The sequence below is a fragment of the Scyliorhinus torazame genome, chromosome 9 (assembly GCF_047496885.1).
Source record: "Scyliorhinus torazame isolate Kashiwa2021f chromosome 9, sScyTor2.1, whole genome shotgun sequence".
Classification (NCBI taxonomy): Eukaryota; Metazoa; Chordata; class Chondrichthyes; order Carcharhiniformes; family Scyliorhinidae; genus Scyliorhinus; species Scyliorhinus torazame.
Genome location: NC_092715.1, coordinates 239,542,758 through 239,566,477, shown reverse-complemented (window position 1 = coordinate 239,566,477; position 23,720 = coordinate 239,542,758). Strand labels below are relative to the sequence as shown.

Sequence of the window (23,720 nt, the reverse complement as noted above, 5' to 3'; positions counted from 1 at the left end):
TGGGATGGCCTGACAACAGATAGAGGTTTACAGAGATGATGCTAAAATAAGGTAGATATTCCAATGCCCCAGTTAGCAATACCATAGGAATAGGAAGACCATCCAGCTCTTCTAGCTTGTTCCAATATTCAATTAAATCTGTGATTCTCTGTGGTAGTCTATGATTCCCTTCATACACCCAACTTGCCTCCATTATCCTTGATATCTGTGTTTAGCGAAAACCTAGCCTGCTCAGTTTCAGAGAAAGTCTCACTGTTTTCTATGTGAAGAAGTATTTCCTGCTATCACCCTTGAATGGTCGACATCCATTTGTGAGCTTATGCTCCCTGTTCTGGATTCTCCACTGGAGGTAATAGCTTCTGTCTATCGGTCCTATCAACTGCTTTCATCATCTTAAATACTTTTATTACATTATCCCTTAACATTTCATACTTCAAGGGATTAAAAGCCTCATTTATGCAATTGGCCCTCATAATTTAACCCCTTTAGTCCCTGTTTCATTCTGTTAAATCTGCACTGCACCATTTCATAGCCAATATGTCCTTCCTGAAGTGCAAGGACTCAGAGCTGAATGCAATACTGTACATGGAGTATAACCAGCAGCATCAAGAGGCAAAAGATCATTTGTATAACTTTGCCATTTTATGGGTTTGTAGTCAGGGTCTTGGGATGTGTTAAGCAAAAGACCAAGAGCTCAAAGGAGGAGGAATAAAAATTTGAGAAAATTACAAACTGGGGTGCCTAAAAATCATCAGATTATTAGTTACCTTTTTTGACTGAAAGGTAATGAAAGTAGCAAAATATCATTATATTTCTAATGTTGTTCTCATTTCCCATAGATGCTTGCCTTTCAGTAGTAACATTTAGCATTGCAGTAATGGGACAATCATTAGAAGTAGTTTAACTGTTTTCCAAAGCAACATGAACTGCCTCATCACTATCTGCCGACTTGGTAATCTGCCAATTGATTTTCTGTACAAAGAAAAATGGAAAATCAAAGCCTCATCAATCACACTGCTGAATAATTATCCTGACCCTGAACTACAGCCATGTTTGTCAACGTGAACCAACAGCCTTTTGCTAAAAGAAACATTAGGAGACCTTATTAAAAGCATGTTTTGGAAATGTGGATGCTTCAATCTTTAACAGTTTTCTAAAGTTACATTATAGATTTAAAAAATATTTTCTGAACCTTCTTCTTTGATGATAATATTCTGCCAAGCCATAGAAAAATTAAGCACAGGACGAGGCCATTCAGCCCGACGGTGCTGCCTCTGTGTTAAAGCTACTTTATTAACCTCACATCCCTGCTTTTTCCCAATAGCCATAGTAATTCCAATTTTTCAAATATTTATTCAATTCTCTTTTGAATGTTATCAATGAATCCGTTTCCGCCATCCTTTCAAGTGCCCATTCCAGGTCATAACACCTATCCCCATAAAAAATCCTTTCTTCATGTCACCTCCAACCTTCTGCCAATCATCTTAAATCAGTGTCCTTTGGTTAGCGAATCTTCTGCCACTCAAAAATGTTTCCTTTCATGTACATTGTCAAAAGCAGTCATGATTTTGAACACCTCTACCAAATCATCTCTGAAGAAAGGTCATTAACCCAAAATGCTAATTCTATTAACTGCTACAGATACCATCTGGACTGCCGAGTATTCCCAGCATTTTTGTTCCCGCTTCCCTCGTTCCGAGGAGAACAACATGAGCTTCTCCAGTCCCTCCACATAATAGGAACCCTTCAGCCCTGATACTGTTCTAGTCAATCTCTTCCCCACCTCCTCAACGATATTGACATCCTTGCTAAAGTGTGGCACCAAGGGCTGAACGCAACACTGGAGCTGAGGACGAATCAGTGCTTTACAAAGATTCAGCAAACTCTCCTTGCTTTTGTGCTCTAGTGGATCCTATTATTATTATATGCTTTTTAGCTGCTTTCTCACCTTATTGTGCCACCAGAGATTTGTGTACATACACCCCCCCCCCCCGGTCTCTCTGTTCCTGCATTCCCTTTAAAATTGCCCCATTCAGATGATATTGCATCTCATCGTTCTTCTGACTAAAATATATCTTTTCACAACTCTCGGTGTTTAGTCCCATCTGCATGTGTCTGTCCATTTCACCACCTCTGTCTATGTGCTTATGAATTCTCCAACCATCCTCCTCATTGTTTACCACATTGCTTCATTCACTACATGCTGTGTCATCTGCAACTGAAACCATTTGTTGTATAGCCCAAGTCTCGGTCATTAAGATATATCAAAAAGAGAAGTGACCCCAATACCCACACTTGGGGCACACCAACACATTCTTCCCACCAACCTGAAAGAAAAACAACCATTCACCACAACTCTCTGCTTTCTGTCCTTTAGTCAGTTTTGTTGCCATGCTGCCACTGTTACATTAATCATATGGTTTGTGTCAAGTCTACTTTGCGGTTCTTGTCACCACCATTAGTTAAGTTCATACTGAACTATACCAGCCACATCAACCCTGTCCATTACTTCATCAAAGACTCCGATCAAGTTCGCCAAACGTGGTTTGTCTTTAGCAAACGCACGCCAACTTTCATTTATTAACTCCTACTTTTCTACATGCCAGTTATTTTGCCCTGGATCATTGTTCGAAGTTTCCCCATCACCGATGGTAGGCTGAATCTGCAGTGTTATGCCTCACCGCTTTTTTTATAAGAAGGATGTGACTTCTGCAATCCAACAGCCCTCTTGCACAACTCCCACATCCAAGGAGTATTGGACGATTGAAGCCAGAGCCTCTCTGCAGTGTCTCTCCTCACTTCTCATTTAGTGTAGTGATGCACGATCAATTACACAAAGACGAGAGTAGGATGTAATCGAGGCTTTATTACACTGAGATGTGTGGCCTCCTACAGCAGCTGCCGAAATGGCTGCTGTACTGGGAGCACACATATTTATACTCCGCCTACTTTGCGGAGCTGTACTGGGAGCACACATATTTATACTCCGCCTACTGGGCGGTGCCAGCAGGCTGGGATCTACCCCCGTACCTGTAGTACAGGGGCCTTACCGTAAAGCACCTATATCAACATCCTATATACACAATATATATATCAGTGGTGACTACCACATGTAGTTTTACTAAATACAAGAATTTCTCTTCCGAAATTTGCAAAGCAAAAGTGTCACCTTTCATCTTATTCAACGGTGGATTTTATTGTCCATCCTGCTGCCATTTTGAGGTTTGGGCCTAGCAAAAATGGAGTCTGTGGAAACACATTGCACTAAACTAAAGATCACCAATACAATGATATATTTTATCTCTTTTCTATTAGTTTTACTCACACATTTTACTCATGAACAAAATTAACACCAAAACATTTTAAGAATATACATGCAGATGATTAATGCATTAAAGCCATTTGATGCTGATTTTCACCTATGCAAGAACCTAGTCCATAAACGTTATATAAAATGATAAATTATTTTCGAAGACCTTTTGTTATTCAGATATGCTTTTAATTATTGCTGATGTAAAAATGCTTTTTGTATTACTAAATAAACATCAATGCATGTGTTAGCATCTGCTTCTGACATGTTGGTATTCCATTTATGGCCTTGCGTACCACAGTGAATATGCTGGAACCAATTATTGTCTCTGATGAAAAAGGCATGGGGATGAACTGAACAAACGGCAAAGCACATTGCTATTCTTCAGCCCTTAAATCTTTTGGGATCAGATGTAGGTAAGCTCTTTTTGCAATTCGCAACTTATCTACACTGAAATAAATACTCGGTTCCGTGTAAGAATAATGCAGCATGGGTTAGTGGGTGTGCTTAACATGCTTTAAACTGAACACATTTCCATGGCCAAGGGTCCGGGTAGTACATAAGTATTGAATCAATGTATTACACATTACAAATGGTGTGTTACAGTAAGTGAGAATAGATTCAGCGATCTGTATGTTGGCAAATGTGCTTGTCACACGAGCACATTTGTGCCAAGCTCCAAATTGATTAAAATACTTCTTTTAATGGACATTGAGTTAGGTCAATGGTTTGTTTTCTATAAAAAGGGTACTCACACTGACCTCAAGCAGATATTTATCATTGTCTCTCTTTATACAGGTATGCAACATAAATAAAGATTCATTCAGTTGGATTGGCAGTCCACTACTAGTTCTTTATCTTAAAATAAAGCTCCTATCTCACCTGATGTTCTGACTCAGGCCGGGTTCCCGTGGCCTACAGTTAAGTCCAGGGGAGTCGAGGGTAACTAAGCCATGTCCTCATTATTAACCACTTATTTTTTGTCGTAAACTAGGTAAGTTGAAGGGCCCAGCAACTTTGACACGCCAGGGATAAGGTAAGTGTATAAGTTAAACTGGTAAGATTTGGTGTTGTCAGCAGGGGGGTAATGAAGGGAATCCCATGGGTCATTGCTGGGCTGGGGTATGGGGGAGGGGTGGGATCAGTTCTCTAACTACCAGAAGCTAGAATTGGGGTATTGGGCTTTTAAGTCTTCCAACTTTTTCTGGGTAACTATTGCTGTCGGACAGTCGGAACCATTCGAAGTTTGCGATTTAGGTCCCATTATTGGATGGTTCCCAACGGGGTACAATCCTTACCTAGTAATTCCAGGGTGTGCTCCTCAGCATATTTGAGGAGTACCCCCCCCCCCCCCCCCCCGATACGATGCCCTGGAGCTCGGATGTTACCGGCTGATATGCTGTCTGAACAATATACCATTGCCATTCCAAAAAAATACCAGGGGCGGGATTCTCCATTGCCGGGATCCTCCGCTTCGCCAACAGCGCATTCACATCTGCAGATTTCCCGACGGCATGGGGGTGACCACAATGGGAAACCCCATTGACCGGCTGCCGGGACGGAGGAACCCACTGCCGATGGGGGCGCACCGCACCAAAAATGGGTGCAGCGGGATGGAGAATCCCGCCCCAGAGCTTTTCACAGAAACTGGTTCCTGACACCATTGCTGTAGAGCCCCACCTTCTGAGTTTTGTAAGGTGCATTGCATTCAGTTTATCTTTGCACCAGTGAAGGAATGTGACGGATTGACCGAGATCACGTAGCATGATGTATAATCACACAGTTAAATTTATATTGAATTGCTGAGTCACTTGGGATTCACCAAATCATTTGCAATTATGTAACCCACTTTTACACATAGAGCGGGCATATTTCTCTCCAAAATTTCAAAGTGTGGACTCAGGCGGGAAACGTGGTACAATTCCTATTGGGTGGGACGTTGCGATCCAGATCACAATCCACCCACAATAAACATTTCTTTGGAGGCTGGGGTGATTTGCACCGTGAATGAGGTGTGCAGTAGCTAAAGACGGTGACAAGGCAGGCCCTTCAGAGAACTGGGCACCCTTTAAAAAGGGCACCCCAATCTTAAGACAACCCTCCAGAACTCACCCCCCCCCCACCAATTGCCGGCAAGGTCCCGCAGTGAGCGACATCCCAATATGATGTCGCCAAATCAACCCCCCACTTCAGGATCCCCCCCCTTTAGGCCCCGCTCCTTGGCAATGCCAACCTGGAACTGCCCCCTGGCGGTGTCAACCTGGCAATGCTAATCTGCCAGTACCAATTTTGCAGTGCCATGTTGGCACTGACAGGGTGCCAGGGGGCAGTGCCAGGGCACTTTCTAACCATGTCCCTGACCACGTGAGCACGTCAATGAACTCTGACTCCCTGTTTTTGGAGACCAGGAATGATTCCAGCCAGCTTCACGTTGTGCCGGTGGGTAGGAGAATTGAAGCTGCCCAGTGCATTTGGCTGAAAACCGAATCCGAATATGTTAATGAATATTTAAATATGCAAATCTGGTTCACATCCTCACTAGGCATGAACCAGATTCTGTCACTGTCCAGAGACGGGGGAATCTCAAATTAAGTTCTACCCGGTGCAAATCGCTTTATGGCCTCTTGTGAGAGTCTCCGGCTATAACACGGTTTGCACCTGTATGAGCGGGCTGGAGGATCACCCCCAGTGTATTTGACTATGGACAATTGCTGCATTAGGACTGTAGCTATCAGATATACACGTATCCATCAATTACATAGTCAACTGTCTATAGTGAAATGTTAGCATATTCTTTGGGAATGAAGTGTTAATGATTTGGTGCTAATAAGCACTCACAACTACTTGGGAAGTGTGGAGGAGATTGAGTATAACCAAAGTGTGGTTGAGGGCTCATTTCTGAGGTTGAGGATGAAGAGCAAAGTTGGGCAGAGTAGAGAGAATTGACACTCGGAGGATTTTTAACCAACGGAAAAAGTGTGGCTCTTTGTCGGTTGGATGTAGAAATTTTTAATATCTTAAACCCAAACTCAAATTCGTCCACTTTTGGCTGTACTAGAGAGATATTAGGGGAGGGGGCTGACGACGACCCCATTTCCAGGAGGCTATTTATTCATTTAAATACTTTTAATGAGGCTGTGCACCTCAAATTTGATCTTCATTTTAAATGTAACTCTGGTTGGCTGGCTTTCTCAAACTGTGAGGAATTTGGCAGTTATAGGAAGACGATGACTCTGCATGGAAGAATGTTCACCATTGATCTGTGCCAAGTGGAGTAAGAGTGTTCCACATGCTTACCTGCTGTCCTCCCCATGGTCCGGCCCTATCCCTCGATTTCCCTATTATTGAAACCCACATCCCTGTTCTCAACCTGTTTCTGACATCCCATGGTCACCCACTAACTCTAACACCACTTTATAAGTACCTCCCTGACTCATGATCTCTACTATAGCAACACAAACTTAACTGATTCAGAGCTGTGACCTCTAATGCAGAAAATGGTGGCACAGTGGTTAGCACTGCTGCCCCACAGCGTCAGCTACCGGTTTGATTTCAAACTTGGGTGGAGTTGTCTGTGTGGAGTTTGTACATTCTCCCCGTGCCTGTGTGGGTTTCTTCCAGGTGCTCCATTTTCCTCCAACAGTCCGAAGATGTGCAGGTTAGGTGGATTGGCCATGATAAATTGCCCCTTAGTATCGAAAAGATTGGATGGGGTTATGAGGATAGGGCAGGGGCGTGTGTTTAGATAGCGAGCTCTTTCAGAGGGTCGGTGCAGACTAGATGGGCTGAATCGCCTCCTTCTGCACTGGAAGGATTTGATGGGCATGATTCAGTGACCACGTTGAGCCTGGTGTGGATCTGGGTGCAAAGGGTGAATCACACCAGAGTCCCAAATCGGGCTCCTCGCCAGGCTGATCGCGAGTCAGCTGACCTGCCCGGTGTGATCTGGAGTTCGCCCTTGCCGGCAGGAAGTCTCTCTGAGTGCGACCTCGGCTGGGAGAAACTGGCCGACTCCAAAAAATAATTGTAAAGTGCCATTGCATAGCGGGGTGACTTTCTGCGCTGCAGCTGCCAAGAAACACCCCACCAAACGCAGCAGAAAACGGGCTTAGTTTTAAGGTGGCTAAATCGTGCCCTTTGATTCTATGATTTCCCAACATCAAGAGGCAACTGGAAATTAGGCTGGCATCAGAATGGGAACCCTGCTTATACAAAATACACCCATTGCGGAGAATTTGCTTCTAACCAGAAAACTCCTGCATGTAAAATGATCTGTGGTCCATCTCTAATACCCTTCGTTTTGATGATCATGAAAAAATAAAAGCAAAAAGAAATACAGAACAATGCAATGATCCGAATGAGGTGATTCACAGGTTAATTTGTACACATGTTGGACATTACCACTGCAGTCACATTTTATATCTTAATCACAAAGCTGTTTTGCGAGCAAAGCTTTCTTGTGTATGTTTTTACAGATCCAATATTTGCACTTCTTTGTAGTCTGATGATGAGAGAACATAATCCTCATATTTTATTATATATTTTCCGAAATGTAATTCATTTTCATTTCATAATATGAAAACATGCGTTCGGCAGGGAATGATGCAGCCACAACATGCAATACAAAAATAGCTGAAAGTAAATATGCAAGGCTAAATTCAATGACATCTGCAACAAAAATAACCAAATTTACTGAACAACTCCCTAATGAAGAAATTACCAACAAGCTGCCACTTTTTGGAGCTTTTACTTTAACATGGATCAGAATTCACGTAAATTAAACATGAGTTAACAGGCAAATTAAAGTTGGTAATGTTACAACACCTTGGGCTAGTGCACGATCGATTCCAGTCCCACAGGCCCTGGAGTCCCAACACAAGTGATTTCACCAATAATTTGTATAAAATTCCCAAAATCTTTGACCCTTGGCTGTCATTAATTTACAGTCACCAGATTTGTAAGTTGAAACACAATTACTGTTTATTTATAGCAGAAATAAAGATGAAATATGCAGTAAATATAACGGAACCTACTTCCTCCTTTAACCGTCCCACCCTCTACCAACACACACACAGGCAAACAAACACAGGGGTGGAAAGGGGTGAAGATTCTCCGCGGCCGCAATTGCCGCCGAATCTCCGGTCGCCGGAGAATCGGTGGCCCGGCCTCGGAGCGCCATGGCGGGAATTTCCCATGCCCCCGGCGATTCTCTGCCGCCGTGGGCTCAGAGAATCCCGGCCCATAGGTTTAGGATAATTGACAAAAGAAACAGAGGTCACAGAAGAAGAATTTTACTTCAGTGAGTTGTTTGGTTTGCATTGTCTGAAAGGGTTGTGTAAAAACAACCTTCGAAAGGGGATTGGTAAAGCAAGGCTATGGGGAAAGAGTGATTCAGTGCTGTACGATTCGATGATTTGAATTTTGGCGTCATCCACCCTAAACAACTGCAGCTTTGGAGGGAGCCGAAACATGCTTGGATGGCAAAACTTGAGGCCTTCAATAAAAGATAGTCACCAAGAAATTCAGAAGAAATTTATTTACCCAGGATTTGATAGGAATACAGAATATGCTAGCATGTGGAGTGGTTAAGTTTGAACAGTATAGATGCACTTAAGGGGAGGCTAGAGAAGCATCTGAGGAAGAAGGGAATAGTGGTAATCTGATAGTTAGATGAAGAAGGATGCGAGGGGGCTCAACTAGTGAACAACTGCCTTGGGCTGACCAGCCAAAATGGGTTACTTCTGTGCTACACATTCTAAGTAATTTGATACAATGCAAAAGCAATGTCCTCTGGTTAATAGGCTACGTGGTCCCACAGTTTCATTGAATATTAGCGACCCACATCAGAAGTTTTGTTTCTGTTAAAACGTAGAAAATTGTAGAACAATTTCCTACAATTTCTGTTCTGCGGCTGGAGTAACAGAGCATTTATGATGTGTGAGAAATATTTTCCTTCCCAACTAACATCTGGAACTTTGGTAAGCTGACAGAAAATGTTCTGACTTAGAATTTTGCCTTCTGCAGCCTTGCCTCAATGGAGATAAGCAGTCATTTATCCTTACAAATGTTTGTGATGAGAATAATTTAGCACTATCTCCACTGCACACAAACTTGAAGAGCAGGAGGGCAATATCGGAGTTTGGCAGAGGGATCCAGGTTTTTCAATCAATATTCTCCACTGCTCTTCTGAAGGCATGGATTCTTACAACGGTGCCAGCAGCTGCCCATTACCTCCTTGCAAGTGCAATGCGTTTGCCTTGACCGAGGACATTGTAGTTGACTCCTCTTCTCTACTCATCCAACAGTCACATGACCACCTATTTCCCAAAAGGGATCAATGGATAACAATCAGAAAAGAGAAATCCAACAGCTCTTTCCCCTTTGCCAGCCCGTGGCTTTGACAGCTGTGACTGCGGAGATTACGAACCATCACACCTGGGACACTCCTGATCTGTACAGCTCAGCATGAAAATCATCAAAGCATTGAAGGAGTCACCTTTTGATATTTAAATTTGATAAACACATTGCAAAATGGGCACACAACAGGATGTGGAGTGTAGATTATTACTGCGTGCCCAGGTAAAATGTTCACAATACAGGAATGTGTTGTCAAGGACTGGTCGAAGCTCCATATTTTCAGCCCCATGCAGAAACTTAGCCCTGTCCAGGAACTCTTTTCCCAAGTAGCCTTTTATGGCAATGTAACTAATATTTCCTGAACACATCCAGATTTTTGCGTTCAATATTTGAAACTCTGCACTGACACATCATTTAATATTGAAATATTTTTTCAACTGTCCAGCAGCCTTCCAAACAGCATCCATAGAACTATTCCTACTGGAATTCATCTCCGTTCCCGGCTGTCTACATGTTGGACGCACTATGTTATGGGTTACCTGTATCAAAACTCTTAGTCACAAACAGAATACAAATACATTTGAAAAAAATAATTTCAAATTATGTGCTTCTTTTGAATTCTCCCCAAACCCTGAGCTGAAGAATTCCTGCAGAATATATCTCATGCAAGAAGGATGCCAGTTGAGCGAATGTGACTTTTCTTAGAATTCCATTTGCCCCTGGGGATTTATTGAACCGCAGATCTTGCCTTATTGGATTCATTCAATCAGATTAGGGTGTTTGATACGTGCAAACTTTCAGAGACAATGGAGTAGAAATTCTGTTTGTTACTGTTTGGTTCCCTGTTTTGACAACTGCACAGGAAGTCAGTGGTCTAAGTTGATTTTGATGAGTTTGCTGACAGTCCTACCACTTAATTTTTGTGAATTAATGGACTCTATTTTCACAGAGTTATTTTGTTGTTAGTATTGATTGTGGGGCCCTTTCCACTCTCAAAGTCCTAAAATGCTTTGCAGCCAATAATTTAGTTTTCAACTGTAACCACTGTTTGATAGGAAGGCAAGTTTACATTGGTGCAGCAATGCATCGTGCCTCCACATTGCTCTCCTGGGTATAGAGCCACAGAATTTGAGACAAATCTTCTTTTGCTTCCCCAGATGATGAATGAAGTTAAATTTCAATTGGTTGCTTTTGTGTACCTCGTCCAACTTGGTTTGTGAGTTGAGGCATGTATGAAAGGCTTTAAAGTTGCTGATAAATTAGATGCGTTCTTATCTTTAGTTATCATGGGTGAGATTGTCTGGCTGGTCACGCCGATGGGATCTTCTGGTCCCACTGATGCCGTACCCCCTTTGCGGTTTCCTGCCGCCAGCCAACGATGGCCACCTCTCGCCACTGAGAAACATGCAGGGATGGCGGTTCAGAGAATCTTGCGTCTAACAACATTTTGAAATAATTAAACAAATGATGAGTTAAGAGTATTTACAATGAGATAAGTTTCTGTTACATATGTGGTCAATCCTTGAGAATATCAGTGGTGCCTTGGAGCCTGAATGATCATTTGTGTTGGGAGGTTTTCTCTTAGTCCGAGTCATTGTATTCTGGAGGATGTCGCTGTTTGTGATGATCTTAGTGTGTTAGTCTTAGGAATGATGTGGTGTTTTCATTAAGGTAACACATCAGGATACTTCTTGGATGAGAGTGTCCTGGGCTCACTAGGTCTTGCTTTGTCACCTGCTTGTTCCTAAGTTGTCTTCTAGATGATGTCGATGCATTTGTGCTGAAGGGAAGGCTATGCAACTTGAAAAAAATCTAAGTGAGATAAGGTGACCTGATTTTTTAGCTTGTTGTGAGCGCAGGATTCAGAAAACGATAATCTCACCGGCAAGACTTGTTTTTCCTTTCTCTCTCTTTCCCCCCCCCCCCCCAATATGACTGGGAAACTCATTTCAATAACTTTTTAATATAATTACCGGGTTTCCCTGGTAATTATCCTCTCACATTTGGAATTACCCCCTCGCTGATGTCAAGTCAGAAGGTTTACTACTGCTTTCAAAAATGTGAACCAGGCAAAGAACCTCAGCTAGCACTCTGGCAATGGAAAATTCTGCCCCTTCGGAGGGCACACAGGTAAGTAGAGCCCCTGGAAGAGAGGGACATGCTCAGGCAGTACCTTGGTATTTCCCCCTGGCACTTCCCCAGCTTTGCCCCTGACGCCTTGGCATTGCCATCTGGCACATCGGTACTGCTATCTGTCACCCTGGCACTGCCCCTAGCACACTGGCATTGCCCCTGGTATGGCTCCCTGGCACAGACCCAGCAACCTTGAATTTTCCTTGAATTTGGCACCAGCATGCCACGTGTAAGTGCAAAAGGGGCATTCTGGGAAGCACCATTTGGGGGGGGGGAGGGATTCCCCTCATTGGTTGGAGGGTTCCCCTTGCGAATGTGGGAGGTTTCTCAGTGTCCATTGGGAGTGGTCTCTATGTGCGTGTGTGCGGGGAAGGGGTTCCTGTGTTTAAGGGTGCCCCGACCTCGAGATTCTGGGCTGCTCACTTTTTCTGTCCCCGCCCATCAGTGTGACAGACCACCGTACCTCCAGGTTCTTTTCTGCACAGAGAACTGGATTATCTGGAGAGAAATCCCGACTGTGCAGCTTGCGAGCTGCGCGTTGGTTAACTTACTTCAGCCAGCACTCTGCAGGCAATGGAAAATCCTGCCCCATATTTTGAGGACTTTTCTTTAGGTTGCAGAGTTCTTTCAACACTATAATAATTACTGAGTTCACAAATAATGAAAGAAACAACTGTCCCTTGACATCTTGCTTGAACATAATTTTCTGAGGTTGTGTAAAGTTGAAGATTTGTATGACAAATACTTGGACTTTCAGGCTGGTGGGGATGGTGGGAAGCTGCCAGTATTTGGTTGCTTTAATCACTGCAAAAATATTCATTTCCTTCATGGAGAAAATTGATCTATTCCATCTATCCTTTTGGGGATGCCAAATATGCACATATGATGAGACATTTTTGTTTCTTAAAGTTTTTTGTTGTTAACTATCATTCCCTGTAATAAAGGCTAAAACAGATGAATTCCAGTAACTAGCCCAGGTGTTTGTGGTATTGTGCTAATGGAAACCACAAGGATGCCATTGACCTCTAAACATGTTCACCATCCATGCCCTAACTTGTACCAAGTCCCATTCATTCCCCACTACTATTCTCGCTAACCTCTACTGGCTCCTGGTGTGCTCTAATGTCTCAATTTTAAAATCAGCATCCTTCTTCCCTCTGTGGCCCCACTTCTCGGCTATCATTGCAAATTCCTCTCTGTAACCTCAACACAGACTGCTGGAGGAGTGGCTGTTGGTAAAGTTCAAACTTTTATTAAACAGTCTTCTAATTATGTACAGGATAAGGTTTAGTCCAAGACTTCACAGAGAACTATCTCTCAGCATACTGTGTTGTCATGTGATCTTACATCACTGATGATGTAAACTGTCTATTTGTATCAACACTTTGCACTACAGCTCCCTCTTTGACTCTATTAATTTCACAATGGATTGGATTGGGTTGGATTGGATTTGTTTATTGTCACGTGTACCGAGGTACAGTGAAAAGTATTTTTCTGCGAGCAGTTCAACAGATCATTAAGTACATGCGAAGAAAAGGGAAGAAAATAAAAGATATAATAGGGCAACACAAGGTATACAATGTAACTACATAAATACCGGCATCGGATGAAGTATACAGGGTGTAGTGTTAATGAGGTCAGTCCATAAGAGGGTCATTTAGGAGTCTGGTAACAGCAGGGAAGAAGCTGTTTTTGAGTCTGTTCGTGCGTGTTCTCAGACTTCTGTATCTCCTGCCTGATGGAAGAAGTTGGAAGAGTGAGTAAGCCGGGTGGGAGGGATCTTTGACTTACATTTTTCTACAGTTCTCCCTCTCTCCCCAAAGTCGCTGCCTCTACTGAATACATTATTTTAAATTATCTTGCATAACCCTCCTCAATTCAGGACTCTTGCACACCACTGATTTTCATTAATCCAAAATTTGTGAATGTTCCTTCAGTTGTCTTGCCTGCCTAAATACCTTCAACTCTCTCTCCTGTTCTTCAAGATGGTTCTCAAAGCATAACTCTTCAGCCAAGGTTTTGGCCACTTAGTGACTTGTTCTAATAATGTGCTATGGTGTCAAATTTTGTTTGAGAATGCTCCTGTGAAATGCCTTGGGATGCTTTACTGTGCTCAAAAGTTCTATATGAATGCAAGTTGTTGTCTGACTGATCAGAAACGGCACTGTCGAGGGAGATGACACTCTGCCTGTCGGTTCTCCACTGGGGATATTTCCTCCTTGGAGCTGGACTCTGTTTCCATCACTACTGTGGATTGGCTTGCAACTGAGAAACGCTGCTGCTGATTATGGTTTTCCACTCGCAGGTTTTGCTCCTGTTTCTTTTGGTGTTATTGCTCCTCTTGCTCTTCAAGACGGAGCTGCATCATCTGCTCCCGTGCCGCATTGGCGGCTGACAGCAGGTGAAGGTGGGTGAAGTGCAGGACTAGTGAAGTGACTTCCAAGAAGTTAGAATTTACCTCTGAAGCTCACCGAGGCAGGGCTGGGGGTTTTCAGTTTCACTGATCAAAGGCTTCCCAACCTGTCAGATTCACTGCTGTCAACTTGCCTTGTTGACCCTGGTGAGTCCTGCACAGCTCAGGAAATAGGCCCGCTGCCTGTTAAATCCATAATCCTTTGGTAAAAGATAGCTTTAATTGTCATTGGGGCGGCACGATGGCATGGTGGTTAGCACTGCTGCCTCAGTTCCAATCTTGGGTGACTGTCTGTGTGGAGTCTCCATATTCTCCCTGTGTCTGCGTGGGTTTCCTCCGGGTGCTCTGGTTTCCTACCACGGTCCAAAGATGTGCGGATGATGTAGATTGGCCATGATCAATTGCCCCATCGTATCCATAGGTTAGGTGGGGTTAATGATAGGGTGAGAGAGTGGGCCTAAGTAGGGTGCTCTTTCTGAGAGTCGGTGTAGACTCAATGGGTCAAATGGCCTCCTCCTGCACTGTAGGGATTCTAGAAGAGGGATGAACGATGAAGGGATCCTGACCTGACATAACGTTTTGGGGATTTATTCCCCCTCAAGCATCCAAACCCACCTCCTCTTGCCTGGGAAACTTCCCCCAAATTTCTCACTTCTTTGGGATGTTTTTAAAGAATTAAATTGCTAGACCTCATTCAATGGACCAGATTGTTTCCTGCAATGGGTGGGTGATGGGAGGAGGGGCATACATCTTTAGGCTGTTTTTCCTAAAAATTAATCCAGTGGAAGTTCAAAAATTGAACTGCCCCAGAGAATCTGAGAATCCTCCTAAACGGGCGTCCCTTTTCATACTTTCATTTCTGCATGCCGTCCTTCTTCATCACATATGACTTGATTGTTTTAAATTGATTGTTCACGTGCCAAAGCGAGCCATCAATTGATTCTTCATTTGGCAGTCACATAGATGTAAGATAACAAAAATTCCCAATGGGTTTCCATAGTTCAGTTACCTCTTTCTGTATTTAGTTTGACTTGGAGCTTGTTTAGAGCCAAATCAGTGTTGGGGGGGGGGGGGGGGGGGGAGTCAGATGGCTCAGCTCCTGTTTGCTATCATAAACATCAGGAATTTAAGAAAAATAATATTCACCCACAGCTCAACACCGTTGCTGGTGAGCAAATTTTCTGAACACATGACTGCTTTGGAATGACAAGACTCCAGCTGCGCTTTGAAAAGATATTCATAGCTAGGGGGCTGAGACTCACTAAATCCATTTTATTCATTACTGCTTAAACAGATTCTCCTCTCTCTCCGAAATGCAGATGCCAAACCACAACTGCTTGCTGAAAATCCAGGCCAAGAATATACAAAAATGTATCAAGAAAACGGCAAACTTCTGGAGGGCAAATGCCAATCATCCTGACTGCTGACACATAAAGGGCATTGGAAGAAATATTCAACAGGCTGACAGGTGCAGAAAATGCAATGAAATATTTTTAATGGAAGAAATCTTAATCTTCAGAGGAAGTGGGGGAGAGGGATGTGGAGTCATAGAATCATAGAATTTACAGTTTTGGGGCATTCGGCCCATCGGTTCTGCACCGGCCGTTGGAAAGAGCTCCCTCCCTAAGCCCACACCTCCACCCAATCCCCATAAGCCAGTAACCCCATCTGACCTTTTTGGATACTAAGGGCAATTTAGCATGGCCAATCCACCTAACCTGCACATCTTTGGACTGTGGGAGGAAACCGGAGCACCCGGATGAAACCCACGCAGACACGGGGAGAACGTGCAGACTCCGCACAGAGAGCGACCCAAGCCAGTGGTCGAACCTGGGACCCTGGAGCTGTGAAGCAACTGTGCTAACCACTGTGCTACCGTGCCGCCCTCTTCTGAAATTCTACTCAGTCTTATGCTGACCAATGCTGGTTTCTGGTTTTGGAATGCATCAGTTTTAAAATTCAAATCGTTCATGGCCTCACCTTCTAGCCCTACAACCTTCAGATCTCAGTGCTCCTCCAATTTTAGTCTCTCATGCATCCACAATTTTCACCATCCTGCCATTAGTGGCTGTGGCTTCAGTTGCCAACTGCTCTGCGATTCTCCCCCTCAAACTTTCCACGTCCTTCATTCTCTTTTAAGGCGCTCCTCAGAATTACGCCTTTGAACATTTGCTTACCTGTGCTTATGCTCATGTCACTGGGTGTCAAATTAGGCATGATAAGATCATAAGAAATAACACTTTTGTGAAGCATCTTGAGAACAGTGCGCATTTGTCAAAAGTGCTAACGATTGTACGTTGTTGTCATTGTTAGAGCTCAGTGTCTTTGCTGGCTCAGAATAGAGCTCGCTCATGTGCTCAACCTGACCTTTCAATGGTTGATGCTGGTACACTGGATGCCTCAAATTCACGATGCTTCTTTCATAATGAGTATTTTAAAGTGGGAAGAAATTATTTCCAAAAATCTTTGGAAGTTTCCCTTAGTTAAGGCTATCTGAATGATGGTACTTGACGAAAAAGTTTCACTTGGGGGCTTCCAATTATTTTCAATAAATTTAGACTGGTGTGGGTGATATGCCTGTAGATAATATTCCATGTACTAAGCAGGGTGTCCTCCCACCAGCACGTGGCATCAGACATCAGTCAGGTGATATCCGGCTACCAGCAGAAGGTTGTAAGGCGTACATGAGGACAGTCGCATATAACGGTAGTTCCAGTAGAGTCTAACGTAACTCTGTGATAACTTGTTCTGTATGAGATTCTGATGGTTACCTTACGATGTGTAAATTATCGTTCTGGCTCAGTCACCAGCAATTCTGTAGAATCATTGCAAGACAAGATCACGGAACACAACATGGTGAAGTTGAGGCTTTCTATTCTTCTGCACAAGAACAAATGTAATAAAATTAGCTAAAAATGTACAAGCTGTGAGGTACAGGTAATAGAAAAAGAGCACTGCAACCTCTGATTAAAAAAAATAAATGAATATCCTGTTCGGTCAGGGTTTTGGTATGACCAATAGGGTCTGATGTTTGCATTGATCAGTGTCAAAATTTCCATGAAGTTGCCCTGTCTGTGACCTCATTGCAAATACCAATAGGTGTATTGGAGTCAGAGTTGATCAGTTCACCAGGCACGGGCAATGGCAAGTAATTGGCTAGTCCTTGGTGCCTCAGCAGCAGGGAGGGCTTCACTTGGCAGAGTGAAGAAAATATTGCAAATCTAACAAAACCTTAAGGGAAAATAAATATTTTCCAATCTAAGTATCTGGGGGCAAGATATTACGAGGAGGCTGGAACAAGGTTAGAATTTAAGGATATTTTATAAGGTGGTAGCTAAGTCATGTTGCAAATATTATATTCAGGAGGTCTGTAGGTTTCAGTGTGAATACGCTATGTGATACTTTTAACTTGTTTGAGTTGCGTTTAGGTACCACGTCAGTAAACTTGCTGAATTATAACGAAGGGCAAATCACTGCCACATTTGGGAAATGCACAATTAGAGTAAACACCTGGGGCGAGATTCTCCGACCCCCCGCCGGGTCGGAGAATCGCCGGGGGCTGGCGTGAATCCCGCCCCCGCTGGTTGCCGAATTCTCCGGCACCGGATATTCGGCGGGGGCGGGAATGGTTGGCGACCCCCCCACCCCCCCCCCGCGATTCTCCGGCCCGGATGGGCCGAAGTCCCGCTGCTAAAATGCCTGTCCCGCTGGCATAGATTAAACCACCTACCTTACCGGCGGGACAAGGCGGCGCGGGCGGGCTCCGTGGTCCTGGTGGGGGCGCGGGCCGATCTGGCCCCGGGGGGTGCCTCCACGGTGGCCTGGCCCGCGGATCGGTGCCCACCGATCCGCGGGCGGGCCTGTGCCGTGGGGGCACTCTTTTCCTTCCGCCTTCGCCACGGTCTCCACCATGGCGAAGGCGGAGGAGACTCCCTCCACTGCGCATGCGCGGGAATGACGTCAGCGGCCGCTAACGCTCCCGCGCATGTGCCGCCCGGAGATGTCATTTCTGCACCAGCCGGCGGGGCACCAAAGGCCTTTTCCGCCAGCTGGCGGGGCGGAAATTCGTCCGGCGCGGAGGATTCCGCACCTTTGGGGCAGCGCGATGCCCGACTGATTTGCGACTTTTTGGGTGCCAGTCGGCGGACATCGCGCCGATACCAGAGAATTTCGCCCCAGGATCGACACCAGCTCATAGTCTACCTCTGCGCCATGGACTGGGTGAACGAAGTCTTATTAAACAGGGATGTTTTGAAAAGCAGACATTTGACTTATTGGGTTTAGGTTTGCAAAAGCAAAATGGCAGATAGAAGCTCAACAGCAATCGGGACAACCATTCTGCCAATATAAAGGCGATCCAATGCGTCTTCGATCGCCCAGTCGTATGTTTCTCAGCTCCCGCCGCTTTCATTAGGAATTCCCATGGAAGCCACCCCACGCTGCCGGGAACCCGTGATCGGGGATGTGATGCCAGTAGGACCAGAGAATCCCGCCGCCGGTGAATAGCCGGGGAATTTCAGCCAACATTCTTTTCTTTCTGTCCCCTAGCTATCTCGCTGTCCATGTGGCTACATTTTCTTTTTGCCCTTGCCTTAATTATTTGTCAAAAATTCTTGGTTATGAATCATTTTCAGAAAAAAAATGATATGTACTATATAAGCAACATCTATACACTCTGTAATTGCAAGCAAAAGTTCAAGTAATTAATAAATCACAAACTATCATACTAATGTGTAGAATGCCAGGGTTATGAGTTAAAAAGTGAAACTAACAGTTATTTGCTTGATTAAATTGCAGTGTTTAACTCTATGTGCCTGGTGGCTTCCAATGACTGTTTATTTTGACTGCATCCCAAATCCCATTTTCCTCTGTGCGAACACATGTTTAATTCATCTTTCTCACTAGCCAGTTAGGCCTGTCCTACTGTAAAGATAAAAGTTAATCGACACTTAATGGCAAATACACACAAGGAAGAACAAACTCACAATATTCTCTACTTCAGTCCTGAAATTTATTGACATTCCAGATTCCGTGTTCCCAACTGCTACATTTTTCACTCTTTTAAAAAGAATTCTTACATAGGGGGCGGGATTCTCCGACCCCCCGCCGGGCCGGAGAATCGCCGGGGGTCGGCGTGAATCCCGCCACCACCAGCTGCCGAATTCTCCGGCGCCGGAGATTCGGCGGGTCCCGCCGGCGTAAATTGGAGTTGGTCCCTTACCGGCGGGACCTGGCGGCGGGGCGGGCGATCTGGCCCCGGGGGGTTGCCCCCATGGTGGCCTGGCCCGCGATTGGGGCCCACCGATCCGCGGGCGGGCCTGTGCCGTGGGGGGCACTCTATTCCTACGCGCCAGCCGTGTAAGCCTCTACAATGGCCGACGCGTAGATGAACCCCCCCCGCGCATGCCCGGGGATGACATCAGCAGCCGCTGACGCTCCCGTGCATGTAAGGAATCGCGCCGGCTGGCGGAGTCCCTTCGGCCCCAGCTGGCGCGGCGCCAAAGGCCTTCCGCGCCGGCCGGCGGGGCGCCAACCACTCCGGGGCGAGCCTAGCCCCTGAAGGTGCGGCCCGACGCCGGAGTGGTTCACGCCACTCCGTCCCGCCGGGACCCCCCGCCCCACCGGCTACGGGAGAATCCCGCCCGAGATATGGGTGTCACTAGCAAAGCCACTATTTGTTCATCCCTAATTGTCCTTGATTTGAGTGGCTTGCTCGAATACTTTAGAGGGCACTTCAGAGTCAACCATACTGCTGTGGGTCTGCAGTAAAATGTAGGCCAGATTAGGCAAAGACAGCAGATTTCCTTAAAGGACATGAGTGAATCAGATGTTTTTTTTTTTCAAACAAAAATCACTGATAGACTTATTGTCGCCATTACTAACTGAGACTAGCTTTTATATTCCTGATGTAGAAATTGAATTTAAATTTCACCAGCTCTCATTGTGGGGTTTGAATCCATCTCCTCAGATCATTAACCTGGGCCTCTGGATTACCAATCCAGTGACATTACCACTATGCCACTATCTCCTACTGCCTCGTTTATAGACATGCCAAGCATTTGAAATCAAATGAACCAAACAACGTAGTTACTGATGGCTTAGTGGGTCAACATAAAACCTTGTGCAGCACCAAACCATGCAGGACACGAAGTTCCCCTGACTCAGCAGAGTAGCAGCAAATGGTTTTTGCAACCCGTGGTCATTGGGAAGAATGAACAGCAGCCTCGGGAGCTCCTGTGATCGCTCAAAACCCATCCGCTGAGAAGCTGAGCCAGAAAGACCGGGATTTTCCAGCCACGCTGTAGTGACCCGTTAAAAATCTCCATTGACTTTGGCGGGACCAGAAAATCCCACCGACAGGAGAGACTGGAAAATTCCAGCCAAAATAAATTCTAGTTTCAATCCCTAATCGATGCTGAATTAACAGATTTCACTGGTTCTGTGTTACAGCTGAATTCAACGCTCTCGACTGGGAGGAGCACTTTGTCCAGGTTTCTTGTCCTTAATCTACTAAGCAACAGAATGCAGTGTTAGCTTAATCAGTATGCTGCATGTCTGAAAAGAAAGAATGTGGTGCTGATTCTTGGTAATGGAGCAGGCTATGTTAAAAAGCCTGAAGGTTGGAGAACAATTTAAAACGGTCACATGATAAATACCACATTGCATATCCGTATGGAAGTATGTGTCCATAAGTTAGGAATTCATCCTCGGTGGCACGGTAGTGCAGTGGTTAGCACTACTGCCTCACGACACTGAGGACCCGGGTTCACTGTCCACGTGGAGTTTGCATATTCTCCCCGTGTCTGCGTGGGTCTCACCCCCACATTCCAGAAGATATGCAGGGTAGGTGTATCGGCCTTGCTAAATTGCCCCTTAATTAGAAAAATAAAATAATTGGGTTCTCTAAATTAAAAAAAAAGGAAATCATCGAGCTATTAGAAGTTCTTTGAGAAGAGAACTCTTAAGATAAATGGGGACTCGGCAGCACATATGACTCCCATGGTGAGCATAAAGTTTCACTTCCAGTCAGCTTCGCTGCAGAAGAAGGCAAAGTAGAATGGGAACAGATTTGAAAAAAAAAAATAGCTTTCATAATATTGCTGAATAATTACATTATAACTTGACAGAAATCCATAGCAAACAGTCAAACTCTCAACACAGCACAACACGGAAACCACAGGTACAGTGTCAACCTTAACACTAATGAAAATCAATAAATTTGTTTTTAATGGCAGAACTTAGAAATTGAATAGAGTGAGCTCAGGCAGCTGTTCCTTCTCCTCCCCTCCCACCATCTGACTGATTTTTCCTGCTCTGGAATGGACCCAAACAGGAAAAAAATTACAATTGATTTCCCATTAATGGTCTTGTCTTTCATTTATGCGAAGGCTTTTGGTGAGTTGGAGCAGCTGTATTGTAACTTGAGGTCTATTAAAGCCGCACTTTGATTGGCAGTTCCATCATGTTGCTCACTTGGAAACCCACAGTAAAAAGAGATTTCACCAGGAGAACTCATTCATTCACTTAACCTTTACTCATACTGTAGCTCTGCCAGTGCCATCACTAAAAGCCAGAGGTTTGGCTGCCTATTTGTCCGCTTCATCCTGTTTCGATCCAAAGAGAGCATCACCGCTGTTTCATTTTCCAATCTCTCTGAGGAGAGACACATTCCCAGCTCCCACACTGCTTGATGAGAATTAAAACGCTCAACTTCCATCAAACCTTCTAAATACAATTAATTTGCATCATTCATAATGCTGACTTTTCCTGTTTCTTCCCACAGAGAGTACAGATTATGGCCCAGAATTTTGTCCGCTGGGAGTTGGGAGAATTCCAAACTCTTGCGAACCAGACTTACGAAAATCTACAAAGTCAGATTTTCCTTCCGGGTAGCAGGCTATATGAGCAGTCGGCTGGGCAACTCTGGAATAATTGCAGAGGATGCTGGGTATGGAGGCAGGCTGGGTGGAAGGTCAATTCTGTCCCAATGTTTTCATAAAACACCAAAAAATATAGAAAAACCCTACAGCCTCACCACTCAAATACCCTCAAACCCACACATACTTTGCATGCCCCATCCATGCCAATCTACATAAACCTATGAACCCCCACATCTGCCCCTGGCCCCTCATACCCACCCATGCCAATGTATGTTTCTCTGCCCATCCCCATAGCCCCTCATACCCTTCATGCCAACCTATGCCACTCTGTCCAAACCTAATGGCCCCTTTTATAGTTTCCATGCCAACATATGCCTCTCTGCCTATACCCATGGCCTCTCACACCCTCCATGCTAATTCTCTCACACTGATTCTCTCTTCCAAACTCACTCACTCACTCCCACAATCACTATACTCCCCCACACTCACAGTCCCACACTCACTCACTCTCTCACTCACTCGCTCTCTTCAATGCTCACTTTTACTCTGTCCCACACTTACATGCTCGCTCCCATACGCATTCTTTCTCTCTCACTCCCATGTTCTCTCTCATTTTCTCTCCTTCTTCAACATACTCTATCTCCCACACTCTCTCTTTCTCTCCCACAATCTCTCTCCCCCACTCTTTCCCTTGTCCCACATTCTCTCTTCCAATCTCTTTCTCCCCCATTCACTTAATCTCCCCATTCTCTCTCCACATTCACTCTCTCCCATGCTCACTATCGCCTACACTCACTCTCTACTACACTCACTCTTTCCCATGCTCACTCTCTCCCACACTCTTTCTCACTCATGCACTCTCTCCCATACTCACTCTTGTCTCCATGCTCACTCTCCCTTCCTCCCACGTTGAATCACACCCATACTCTGTGTATCTTCCACACCCACACAACTCAATCCCTTCCCCATACTTCTCACTCTCCCACACACAGTCTTGCTCTCTTCCACACACACACTCACTCTATTCTACATTCATTCTTTCTCCCACACTCTCGCTCCCATGTTCACTTTCTCTCGATTTCTCCCACATTCACTCTCTTTCTCCCCCATGCTCACTTGCTCACTCTCACTTATCACCCATACTTATTCACTCTTTCTCTCCCCACACTCAATTTCACTCAATCCCCATACTCCCTTTCTCTCTCCTCCCAAACTCACTCACTCTTTCTCTGACAGCATCTGGAGAGAAAAAGGAGCCAATGTTTTGAGTCTGGGTGACTCTTTGTCAAAGCTGGAGAGAACTGCAAATGGAGACAGATTTATACTGTTGTGGCGGCGCGGGCGTGCGGTGCGGCTGGATAGGGGGCCAGTAATAGGTGGAGATTGACAAAGATGTCGAGGACAGAAGACAAAAGGAATGTAAATGGAGAGATTAAGGTTTAGAAAGGTGTTGATAGTGGCACATAAAGAGATTGGAATGTGTGAATGGCCAAACAAAGGTGAGCAGTGTGTCAAAGGACAACTAGGAACAGTTCGCCCAAGTGGAGTGAGGGAGGGGAACAATTGTGCGAGAAAAACAGATCAATGGAAGAAATTAAAATAAAATTAATTGACATGAATAAAAATT

General features: G+C 44.8%; 1 protein-coding gene and 1 long non-coding RNA gene across 25 annotated transcripts in view; both read right to left on the bottom strand.

Annotated features, from left to right (window-relative positions):
* LOC140429768 (receptor-type tyrosine-protein phosphatase delta-like) overlaps positions 1–23,720 on the bottom strand; it is a 3,491,723-nt gene that overhangs the window by 1,524,459 nt on the left and 1,943,544 nt on the right. The gene's annotated exons all lie outside the window — the stretch shown is intronic.
* On the bottom strand, positions 7,980–17,093 carry LOC140430081 (uncharacterized). The gene is made up of 3 exons (XR_011949317.1): positions 16,985–17,093; positions 13,398–13,535; positions 7,980–11,103 (listed from the first exon to the last, which is right to left on the bottom strand). It is a non-coding gene; the product is annotated as an uncharacterized lncRNA (long non-coding RNA).